This window comes from Melospiza melodia, chromosome 6, assembly GCF_035770615.1.
Source record: "Melospiza melodia melodia isolate bMelMel2 chromosome 6, bMelMel2.pri, whole genome shotgun sequence".
Classification (NCBI taxonomy): domain Eukaryota; kingdom Metazoa; phylum Chordata; class Aves; order Passeriformes; family Passerellidae; genus Melospiza; species Melospiza melodia.
In genome coordinates, this window is record NC_086199.1 from 24,623,340 (window position 1) to 24,636,111 (window position 12,772).

The 12,772-nt window shown below is 35.2% G+C and overlaps 1 protein-coding gene across 5 annotated transcripts in view; it reads left to right on the plus strand.

Moving 5' to 3' along the window:
• The window catches only part of SLC25A21 (solute carrier family 25 member 21), a 231,216-nt gene that overhangs the window by 58,195 nt on the left and 160,249 nt on the right, over positions 1-12,772 (plus strand). Inside the window, exon 1 of one of the 5 annotated variants that reach the window (XM_063160349.1) lies at positions 10,750-10,817. The exons of the other annotated variants lie outside the window; for them this stretch is intronic. The gene's annotated coding sequence lies outside the window, so the exon portion shown is untranslated. Of the gene's footprint in view, positions 1-10,749; positions 10,818-12,772 lie in introns of those variants that run through there. 5 annotated transcript variants of the gene reach the window in all.

The following is a 12,772-nucleotide window of genomic DNA, read 5'->3' on the forward strand; positions in this document are numbered from 1 at the left end:
TGATAGGAAGTTATTTGGTTAGTGAAAATGTAATTTGTCTTTGTTTCTTAGTGACAACTCCATGCTAGACCTGCTTTATGATCCTCAGGAGCTATGTAATGTTGTGTTCAAGTGATTTATTTGCTTACTTAAGCATGGTTAAATTTGTCTCTTCAGCAATGATACTTATATTTTGTGAAAATTACCTGCTAAGGTAAGGCAATATTCAAAACTAAACTTAAGAAGCTTTTGAGGCAGAGTGGAAAGGAAGAATAGAAAACGCCAGAGTACCCTTATTTAAAATTCTTTAATGATACCCCTGTGAAGATGGTGATTCCTTGGTACATTGTTAAATAGTTAGAGAATTTACAAGAAAATGACAAAATTAGTCCGTGTATTAATTTGCATGTCCCCTGAAAAGGTGCTGAACTAAGATGATGACTCCATTTCAGTGAAGGAACTCTGGTCTTCTGAATAATAAATGCTGAGAAATACTCCCTGAGCTTCTACTTGACTGGTATGAATTGTCAGTCATTGATATTGTAGAAGTTTGGTTTATTGGCTGTTATGATTACGGGGAGAGAAAGACAGAAAGACTTAGGATGCATTTTTGTATTTTCCCATTCATGCTGCTTATTCCACCTTTCCTGTCTGATTTAAACTTCTTTGTATAAGTTTACTTGCCATCTTTGTTTCATATTACAAAGATGGCAAATGCAATAATAATCAAAGGTAGGTGCTCTCCTGCATGTCACTTACAGCAGAATACAAAAAAGTACGCTTCACCAAAGAGACTGTGAGCCAATCAATCCCCTGTGCATTTCACAGGAGCCATGGAGCCTCTTCCATGCGAAAAATCAGGAGTGGGGTGCGGAGAAGGCTACAACAGGAGAATAAATACAGATGTCTGATAAGGAGGAAAGAATTAAACTTCACATGAATGATGTTCTAATGATGATTGCTGATCCCTTTACTTCAGTGGGCCTCATGCCTTATGAACTAAATGATGGTATTCAGAGGAGTCTCTGGCTTAAGAGTTAATTATATCAAATCCAGGGTAATAGCACATGGAATGAACAAAAGATACTCAAAAAGTAGTGCAAGAAATATTTAGATTCCTCTGGCTAGAAACCACAATAAACTTCTTAGGGATCCCCATTAATTCCCATCTGGAAAAAGTCTGCCATGAAGACGCAAAACCATTGAATAAAATAAAGTAAATTACCATTCTAATAATTTGAATAGCAGAAAAAAATGGCAACAAAATTATTTTCTAAACAGTAAGTTTCATTAACTAATTGAAATACAATAATTGCCTAATTAAAATATATAGGCATATTTTGGAAAATTCTGATACTTACTGCAGAATTACAGTAAATTGGGGAAAAAAAAGACTCAAACAAACCCATAATTATTATTTGCACATCAGTGGGACTTTATATGCTTGGGTACTTTTGGGTGCTTTAGAGGAGGTGTAAAATTCAATTGACCCTATTCAGAAGCAATCTTCAAAATCACTTACCTTTATGAAAGCGTTCAAAATCTCAGAATTATTTTAAAGTAAAATTAGTGATGTTGATGTTTCTTCACTTCAAATAGTTCTGTCTACTTGAGAATGCAAAATTCTCTGCTTTTTCCTCCAGTATGATAATAATGTATATGAATATTGAATGTTGTAAGAATAAACCTGCTACTGAGAGCTGGAGCATAAGTAAGGGTGAAGCTTTCCTTATATATGAAAATTTGCACAATATCAGAGTAAATAAATAATAAAATAATAAAACAGAATAAAACATAATAAAACAGAAACAAACCAATAGCTTTTTATTGACTTAGCATATATTTTAGGAGTTTTAACAGAAGAACAAATTAAGTTTTATGGTTGATGGGAGAATTCCAGGTAATGGAACATAAAGAAGGTAAACACTTCTAGCAGATAGCTTTGTTTTTTAAATCTTGTCACAGAACTGTCTCTAAGAACGGGAAATTTCTGTGAATTCATTTTGTAAGTTTGTGCTACTAAACTTGGAATGCTTATATTCATGGCTTTATCATTGTCATGAGAACTTTTATGTAGGGAATGTTTCCTAGATAATTACCTGTCATAGAATCCAATGAAAATATGATAATATGTCAGAATTTTTACTTAACTGTAAGTGAATGTTGGGAAAACTTACAATTACTGGTTTTTTTTATTTTCATGTCAAACACAGTGCAGCTATAATTGATTTTAAATAAGAGAATATAATTTGGGAGGAGCATAATTTCTTCCTTAAATGCCCATATTTACTTATGTCATGATTTCAATAATATCTAGGCAAGTATTGTTATGAGTTGCTTTTAGTAAGTTGAAATTCTTTGCATCTAGGACTCCTACTGGTGTAAGAAGCACTTTTTTTTTTCTCTGTACTACTCAACTAGAATTTACTTTTGTAGATGAGCAGTTTTCTTTTATTTTCTTCACAAATAATCGACAAATGTAATAGATTATCAGCTTTAATTAAATAAAATGTCAATGGCATTTCCATTTGATAAGTCTCGTACAAAGTATATGAATCATTGGTTACAAGCTGAAATGATATATTTATACATGTATACATAAATTTATACATATATTTTACACATTTGTAAAAGCTTGTATGCATATATAGCACACAATGTAGATATATTAGTGAATAAAGGCATTGATGACCTCAAGAAATGTCTGATTTTAACAAATGTATATCTTTAAATTGGAAATCTAATTATTTGCCTTAGATTTGCACTGCTCAGGAACTTAATGCAAGACTATGTTAAATAAACTTATTATTTCCGGTTTTCATTTAACCCGTGGGTTATGGTATGACCAATCTGTTTTATATCCTCAATCAACAGATGATTGTATTTGGTAATAATTTATCAAGAATAAAAATCTGTTTTTGAAACTAATCACCTCATGTTAGGTCTGCCCTTTTTCAGAACCACCATCTGATATTCATTTTGTCTGCAAGACAAACATACTGATGAAAATGCATCTACCACAGGATATAGCTAGTGGAATGAAGCAGTTCTACTCTCTGTATATATTTAGAATATTTTGTTTTCTCAACAGATGGAGCAAATTTTAGTATTAAAGGGAAAAAAATCAATTTTACATAGAATATAAACAATTTTTAAGAAGTACGTTTTGCATTTCTGATTAGTTTCCAGCAAAACATCCCATGGAATTTGAGGGTCAATTTGGGCCATATCAGGGTGAAAAGATTTAAAAGGTTGCTTTAACTGCTTTCTGTGTTTTCCATGAGAAGGCTGTATGTGGAGGTCAGGGAGTTCTGAGCAGGTCTTTGGATCTGGTCTACTGAATTTAAATGCCACGTTTTTCTTTTGGATGTTCTCCCCAGTCTCTGAAGTGGCTGCTTTTTGAACAGATTGAAGGCACAGATGAATTCATGCCCTGTGACTTCTGCCCTTCTCTGCTCAGACTTCTGTCCATTGCCTAACATGATGTATTCTTTTTTTAGACTGTCTGCTGAGTCTTTTAGTTATTTTTGGGACTTTCCTAATCAAAGCTTCCCATAACACTAAAATATAGGATTGATCAAGACAGTGTGAAAGCCCAATGCATGGTGTACTTGGAATATGGAGCATAGATTTATACTCTGTATACAGTAGTTCTGTGACATTAACTTCTGTCCCACAAGGTCTGAACTGGGAATACCAAGCTCGTTTTAATTTGCAGTGCCAGCTAGATTTAGACTTTTTGACCCTACTGAAATTCTACTCAGGTTTTTATAGAGCAAAAAACTTATTAAATTTTAAAGTAAATCTCAAAAGAGGCAATAAACTGCTACAAAGTCATGAAATTATTTTTTTATTTTTGATTTTTAAGAACTGCACGTACTGCAGCTGGAATCCTTCCAGTGTTCTTTCTTCCACAACTGCTTTATTAAAATAAATCCAAACACTTTCCCAAGGAATTTATAAGTTGTTAGCAAAATTAGGAAGTTAGGAATTTTATTATGTCAAGTTTGTGTGACAGAGTATTTTTTAATACTACTTTTTAGCAGGCAGCTATCAATGTGATTTGAGATCACAACAGTAACCAGTATTTACAATTCCAAGTAGTATATTCTGGAGTCAGTATTTTACCTACAGATGAACTGTTCTTATTCTACACATTCATTTTATTTTTGGGGGGTGTTTTTTTTACAGACTTAAAGCCAGGGGGCTTTTCATTCCACTATAACTCTCACCCTTCCTCCACCCTAATTTTGCTGGTGTCTTGGCCACCATGACAACAGGGATTTTATCTGACAAAAAGTTTAAAAGCTTTGGAAAACAAAGAGGCTAAAAAAATGAAATACAGCTGTTTGCACACAAATATAAACCAGAAGGCCTAAAATCCTTTCTACTGATTGGCTGGATTACTTGAAATGTGGCTCATTGTTTCATAATAATCAGCAGTTATTTTTCCCTATTAAAATGTAGACTGGCAAAGTATTGGAAACAGCTTTCCCAATCCATTTCTATGAGGAACTGAGAATATAAAACATCCCTGTAACTTTTACTGCTTATATGTTAAGGGACCCACCAAAACAAAACTGCTTAGGTTCAAAATCCATTTTTATATATATGCATATTAAAAATGGTTTTATATACTATTTTTCAATACTGAGGAGTCTTTTACAAAGTAGCATTCGTCATTATTGGTGGTGCTGTGAATAGGCAAATGTGGCATCTGCCGTAAGTTCAGTTATAGCTCTCTTACATCTATAGGTGTGTTGATTCTGTTTTGTTAAGAAAGGAAATGTTGGCCAGGATTCTGGAATTACACCCAAGCTTTAAAGAAAAATGATGGGAGATTAATTTCCAGTTGGATGCCAACCAAAGACAGGCAGAGATTTACAGCTCCTTCATTTATCACATCACATCACAGCAGGCTCAAGTCTACTGTTGAAGTTCACTTGCCCAGTATGGTTTTAATTTTACCTGTGTAACAGTACTTCACCTATACGTACACATAATGATATAAAATGCGTAAGGTGTTGTTTTCTTGGTAACTTCAAATAATATGACTGTAGTATCAGGCTATCCAGGGAAATGGAATAAGGCTACAGTATAAAACAAAGCACAAATTCTGATCCAACATGTAGCCAGCAATGTGGGAATCTGCATCCATGTGCTCCCTAGCAAGAAGAAAGATTCTTAATTTGTAGTAATACTCAGCTACAAATACAGCAGAATTCTACAAATTATTGAGAAAATGCAGACGATTTTTTTCTTCACTGCTGAGGTCCCTTGGGTGTGAGTTTAAGTAAGGAGCTCCTGTAATTCTCATTTTTTGGATATTCTGCATACTGGAAATTAGTGAAAGGCTGGCAACTTGAGTAGTAGTTTCTTTATAAGTGAATTGAATTTTCTCTTTGGTTTTGCAATATTTTTCTTTTAGAATGCATTCAATCTTGACTTGAAAAGTTAGTTAACATTAGCATTTTAAAAGTACAGTGTTCTTCCATTTTTGTGAAATTTGTCCTCCTTTCTTGTAAAGCAGGAGTCTTTTAATTTGTGTGTGTTCCTACTCACACCTAAAGCACTGAGGGGGTAACTTTGAGGAAGAAGTTATTACTTACATCTCTTCCAAAATGTAAATACTTGAGTACTGTGGAGAAGTCCAGCTCTTCAGCGTGTCAGGAGCTTGACAAAGCTGACTGGGCATTGTGTGATGCTGTTAACTCACTCTCACTAAGTGTGAGAGTCACTTAATACTCAAGGACTTCATAAATTATCTTCATTCTAATGATCTACCTCTTTCTGGAAGGGTTAAGTTAAAATCCGAGTAGTACTTTTAAAATTATACTTCTGTTTTAACTTGATGCAGTGAGTTTTGGATAATATGCTATGTGTTTTGAGATATTTTATCATCTAAGTGTTCTTAAAGCATCATGAACAAATAAATATTTGATTGTCTTGTGCACATTTCTATTCTATACACATAGGATAATAATAAATGGAGAGGTGTGCATGTGAGGTGTGATTGAGAAAGTCCTATCTGCTATGCTGTCACTGGAATTTGCTAGGGAATTTTTTAATAGAACTGAGAAGAGTAGGATACATAGAGATCTTTTGAAATATGTCCTCACCACTACCTTTTTAGTTTCAGTATAATAAGTTGTGTGAGGATACCTTGTGTTTCTGTATTGCTTCTTTGCTTCAGACCTGCTAAAAAAAATTGGACATCAAGAAAAGGTAAGGAGAAAAATCAAAAACTCATTGCTGTCAAAATTTTTCTTCAAAATCTGAAAGAAAATATTCTGATTTAGAAAGTGTTCTGCATAAAAGTCAGTTTTCTTGCGGTTGTACATTGATTCTTCAATATCCTTCAGTTCTGGAGAAGTTTCTCAGATAAATGTTTACTTCAAAAACATCAGATTAAAAGAGAGTTCTTCTCTTTTCTAGACTTTTATTTTGGAGGTCATATTTGTAGTTAGTCCACAGTATCTGAATTGTTGCTAAAGAATTAACAGTTGGTTTTGTTGAATGAGAAAAAAAAGGTGGAAAAAGGCCATTGTTTCTCTTTGCCTTCCAAGTTTCTCACAGGGAGCGCAGAGTCCTGAGAAATTTTATATGTAAAATTATTTTGCTTTAGTCAGACTTCTTTGGGGAAGAGTGTTTCTACAGCAGCAGAACTGTATTCATTTGAAGTTATCACAAGAACTTAAGGTATATATTAAAAAAGTATATACATGTGGTAGATTTGTATATATGTATGTATGATTCTTACTAATGAAGTACTGATTTCAAATGCACTCAGTTTCAAGAAATAGAAAATAAAACCAAAACATCAACAACGAATGGTTTTGGTGGTTCTGTTTGCTTTAATTGTATTGCTCTTTATCCGGCTCTCTTGATGAGGTTAATATAATTTTACATTCAGTGGCCAATTCTACATTTTGAAGTTTTCACACATGGTTTGAGTTTCTAGAGGTTTCCTTAATTTTATCCATGCATAAATTCAGTGTCTAGTCTAAGCTAGTTATCTAAGCTTCCTGTATTAAAGTGCACAGTGAGAGGCATCTTGTCCAAGACTGTCCTAAGATTGGTATCTAAAGTGGGGGCAAATGTTCTCCTCTGAAACTTTTATCTGTCCTGATTTAGTGGGAAATTGTTTCCTTAGACTAGTTACTTGACTTTTTGCCTAAGGTGATAGATGAGATAAATGCCACCCCATGCAATAAAGAACGTACTTTTAAGGCTTCCTCAGTGCAAGGAAACTAGGCTAGTGATTTTGGGGTGTCTTACACACTTAGGTAGTCCCATTGGCCCACTTAAGTAGTCCCATGAGAAGCCCAGCTTCTCATTCTTTTAAAGGTAAACGCAGGAATAAATCCATGCAAGATGGACCCAAACCAAAAAGTTGACTTCTGTTTTCTAGAGAGTAGTTTTGTACCACTTTGCTGCGTACCCATTCAGTTCTTGATATATCATATCAGAGTCTTGGGAGAAGCAAATTTAAGTGTAGTGTATTCCTTGGAACTACACCATGGGTTTCTTAAAACCACTGTACAGAATGAGGAGCTTAGTGATCCTCAATTTTAATTCTAGCTCAGATTCCAAAAGCTCAATGTTAAGAACATTTTATTAGTGCTTTAGAGTTTAGCCTTCTGTCAATAGTTTGGCCTGCAAATGAAACAAGCATGTCTTCCTAGGGCTAAGCATGGGTACAAAGGCAGCTTTCATGGTTCAGCTGATGCATGTTAACTAGTTGAACTGAGATAACTGGATTCTGTGGCTGTGCCGTTTTTATTTCTCTAGGAAAATCATAGAGCGTCTCTGGCTCTGCCTTGCTTAGAGCCAAAAGAAATAGAGGTAGAGACTGAGACAGACTAGAAATCATAATCTTGGCAGTGCACTGAAATTCATTTATTTGAGCACAAGCATACTATGTCACAGTTGCTCCCAACATAATTTGAGGCAGATGCCCTCAGTCTGTCCTCCTCCAAACTGAGTTTACAGTTCCTATCACTATTTCCAGCTGTAGGAGAGGCAAAAAGTCTGGAAGCTTCTATTCCCCGTTTTCATAGAAATGTGGGTGAAAACCTCACTTATCTCTGGAAAACCGTGTATTTAGCCTGTATTTGCTATGTATTAACTGCAGCTTGTGAGAAACTATACATCCTGTTGTTTTACTTTTAATATTAGATTTCTAATTCATGTTGGTATGAATTCAAATCTGCCTGTCTCTGTAATCCTGCTGGGAGGGTGAGAAAATGATTACATTTCAGATAAATTGGATCAGTAGGAAATATTGCTTCCTTATCCTCTAAAAACCTCTAACTGTGTAGTACCAGAATATTCTCAAAACTTAGATCACAGTTCACAGCATTGTGCAGAGAGAGTCAGGCATCTGGAATATTGTGAAGCTTGAATGGCATGGGAAGACATTTCTGATTTTTTAGCATGAGCTTGTGCATCTGGTTTTTTTTTCTTGGTCACTGCAGTAGAATAAAACAGAGAGAAAACAGGTAGAAAAGGATCATACTCATGGAGAGAGCAGGAACACAGACATTTTTAACAGTGAATTGAAAACAGGATGGGCCTATTTGCTTTAATTTACTGCTGTGTGTTTCTTTTCGCTAATTTTACTAGGATTCAGGCATTCCAGTGTGACTGTGAGGTCATAAGTACCAACTAGGGTAGACATTCAGGATACTTTCAGCTCTCATTAAAATTAACTGGAATTGAGAGTTCTTAACATCTGGCATCATTGGGTCCATCCTTAGCACCTTTTTGAAAGGCCATTATAAATAAAGCTTCTTAGTAGATTTAGATGAAGTTATATAGGAGTGTCTAGTATTGAGGATATGCTGGATTTAGTGACTGAAAAAGGAATTAATTATTATGCTTCACATCATCAATTACATCATCATATATATGTTTACTTTCTCACATCCCTTTTTAATATGCTTTGGCAATTGTTGCATTAGGAGACAAATGTTTTTGCTGAGACTAATTCTAAAGGAGATATGACTTTATAGTGAACCTCAGTAATGATTGCTCACGTGAGAGAAGGTGTTATAAGACTAAGTTTTGAGCAAGTTGGAAAGTGTGATGTTTGCTGCATGTCTCAACTAAATGAATTAGATGGCCATTGAGAAAAGGATGTGCTTTTAGCTGAGAAACAATTGGACAGAAAAGATGACTGCTATGCCAAACTGAATGACAAGCCACTAGACAAAATGCTCTGTGGCAGTTTCTTTTGAAGTGAGTTTCTAGATCTTTGGAAGGAGCTTGCCGGGGCTAGACTGGAAGTCCTCTGTAATTATTTGACTGCCAGAAGTTGAACTTACACATAGTTGTACAGCATACACTTACATCAGGAACAGAGTGAGATTCAGGAATAGGCAGAGCAAAGTAGCCATGTGCTGCTTATCGTTGTTTTGTATGGCACTGTTACCATAAAATACTGCTGGCTCCTGCTGACTTGGAGGCACAGCTGCTAGCAAATCGTGCCATTAGGCTCACAGTGTTCTCATGCACTGTGGCTGCAACCAGGGACTGGCAGCTCTAGGTGTCTGCAGCATCAAATCAGGGGGTGATAGAAAAAGAACCTAACAGGAGGGTGTCCAGGACACCTACCTGCTGCCCTCAGTTTAAGACTGACAGTAGCTAAAAATTACAATTTTACAAGTATAATAAGAACACAGAGTTGAGAGTTAAGCAACTGGAGCAGCCAATGGAAAAAATTAAGTGTTTTTGAAGGGAAAGTCAATACGTTGGAACAATGGGAGGATTCTTGATCCACTTTTCAGTTGAGATGCCTTTCTAAAGTTGCAGAGTGAGTGCTTCATCCAGTTAGGATCCAAATTGAGAATGTGTCATCTGAGAGTGGGATAGAGCAGCCCTCTTTGTTATGTAATTGCTATTGACAAGCACAAAAAATCAGTGTGGTTTGAATTCCCTCCAGCCTGAAGAGATTAACCACCCTTCCTTCCTGGATGCTAGATGAGTCCCCTGGTGCTGTGTCCCAGAGAATAATTGTACCAGTGGAGGTTCATCCTTCACCTGTGCTGCTTGGAGTGGGATGTGATGTTGCCAGAAATTCAAGAAGGCAAACAGACATGAGCAAGCTGGAGTTGTGAAACTAATAGAAGGGAGGGAACCAAGTAATTTCTCTATTTAATGATGATTTAATGGAAAATTCCAAAGGGAGGCAAAGTAAAAAAAAAAAAAAAAAAAAAAAGCCCCCCCCCCAAAAAAACCAATCAGAAATATAAATTTCCAGATGCTACAGTCTCAGAAGTAATACAATAGCAGGTACAACGCAGTATATCCTCTGTGAAATGACAAAAGGAAAACTACACTGACTGAATTTTTATTAGTGAGAACATGGGAAACAGTTCCACATGAATAAGGCAGCTAGACTTTGACTGTTTCCAGCTTCATCTTAATGTTTAGGCTGTGGTGCTTGCTGCAAAATGGATTAGAACTGTTTTTAAACACAGATTCTCACTTGTGGAAAATCAGCTACTGGCAGCAGAGTCTTGCTCTACAGTGGAGTCCAAAGGCGATTGTCCCAATGGCTTCTAACTTGCTCTGGGCTCTGTAACTTGATTACATTGCTGTGGGGCTGGCTAGACTGCTCATCCTCTGGGAGCAGTTTAACCTTTAATTTGGAGGAATTTGCAATGTTACATATCTGTGTACAAAGGTAATATCATGTGGTTTGTGCTCTGGATGTTCGTTGTCTATTTCCACATACACTTTAAATTGAGCCTGTGTTATGTGAAATCAACATATTCTCTTCAAAGACCGCCTACCATCTGGATCCTGACATCATGTTTTTCTTGAGAGTCAGTGAGGTAAATGGTACAGACCAGCCTTCACTATTCTTATATCAGTTTGCTAATCAGACAGAGCTGTAATAGTTGAAACACTGATCTTTTTAATATAAAAATGTTCATGTTTTACATATGTTTTATCCATTCTTTTAGTTTACGTGTACATGTGGGACTTTCATCATGTTCTCAGTCCCCATTGGCCTTATTGACTTTGCAATGATTAAAGATTTTAAGTATTTTAATTCTCCTAGTCCTTTCCCTTTCTGCTCTTAACGTTTCTATGTTTCAATTTTATTGGCCTCAGGAAAAATTAATAAGTAGTAGCTATTTTTAATAAATCTTTCATTTATTTCCATTGCATTTATCCTCAGCAGTATGAAGAACTTTTTTAGGTTAAATACTATAGTTTATGCTTTGTTCTCCTACTGCTCTTGGTATTTACTGTCAAAATTCTCTATGTACTAACTTATGTCATAAAACCAGAAATCTTAGTCAAATATTTTATTAATAATTTAGCATTTATGTGATTTTAATCCTAACAGAATACAGATCTGTAATTTCCATTTATTTGCATTTTCTTTCTCTATTTGTGTTGCTTGTATCTACCTTAACTTGTTCTAAAACCTAGTCCATACGATTTTTAACTCCTCTGTAATTTTCAAAGATTTATCTTTGTAAAAGGAGTCAGTTTTTTTCTGCGTATCCAAGTAATCACTACAATTGAATTAAACTTTTTTAATTAGAAATTTAACCTCATTCAAATGTATCATTTTAACTGTTTAATGAGATGGAGTTAATTTCCATCTCAGAAGTATCTGGCTTATAGTCATGGCAGATCTCAATTTATAAGAGTAAGGAAATCTAAAGAGAGGCGTGATCAAAAAATTCAACGTTCTACTTGGTGTACATATTCATAGGAAATTTTGATATGTTTTACTTTGTTTGGTTTACATATCATGTGGAGCTTTTTGTCTTACAGACTCAGTTTGTTGTTAATAGTATTGCTATTACAGTTATTGCTTATGAGTGTATTATTCTAGTAATAAGGAGATGATCTGGTCCAGCTTAAAGCAGGTCAAAGTCAGATAAGACTGCTCTGGCCTTATCCAATTGAGCTGCCATATCTCTAAAGTCCAAGATTCCACAGCTGATCTAGGCAGCCTATTACAGTGTTTGACAACTCTAGTGGTAAAAAAAATATTCTTAGCATTGTGGCAGCTGTACTGGATACAAATCAAGAGTCAAGAGTATTGGGGTTAGTTTATACTTCAAAAACATAGAACCTGTTTTAGATCATCCAAATAGCTTATTGACAGAAGAATGAACTATTCTTCCATATCAGAGCTCTTGGCTGACAACTCTGCTGGAATATCTATCTTCTTTACAGTTAAAACTTGAATTCAGCACCACTCTTCATGTCATTGTGTTATGTCTATGAGTGTTTAGAGGACTTGATATTACTGTGTAGACATGAGATACCACTGTAAAAACCTCTTCTGGATAACATCTAATATAGGGACCACAGCTTATTAAAGCTGAGGTGTACCTGCTCTGCAGACCTATTTATTTATACAAGGAACTACAGTAGTGCCATAGAGTGCATGAGATTGCACATTTTTATGCATCGTTATTCTAAATCCTCTGGGTCATTTTCTGTATCTTACCATGTTCTGTGCCATCTTGGTGGCAACAAGAAGTTTTCTATCATTGAAAGCCCTAATAAAGATACAGATATTAAGAATGTCTTTCTATTGTAATATAAAGAACTACATGGAACATATTTTTCCTGTAATTACAGCAGTTTTGCCCTGAAAGTTATATTGTAATATCAGAGGGTTGGAGGGTTTTAAATAAGAATTAAAATCTCTGTGCAACTTGATTTTCTTTGTGCTCATTCTTAAGGATACAGCAATCATTGCATTGGGATGTTGGGAATTCTGACTCTTTCAATGCTTTTTAAAATTGGAACAGTTCAT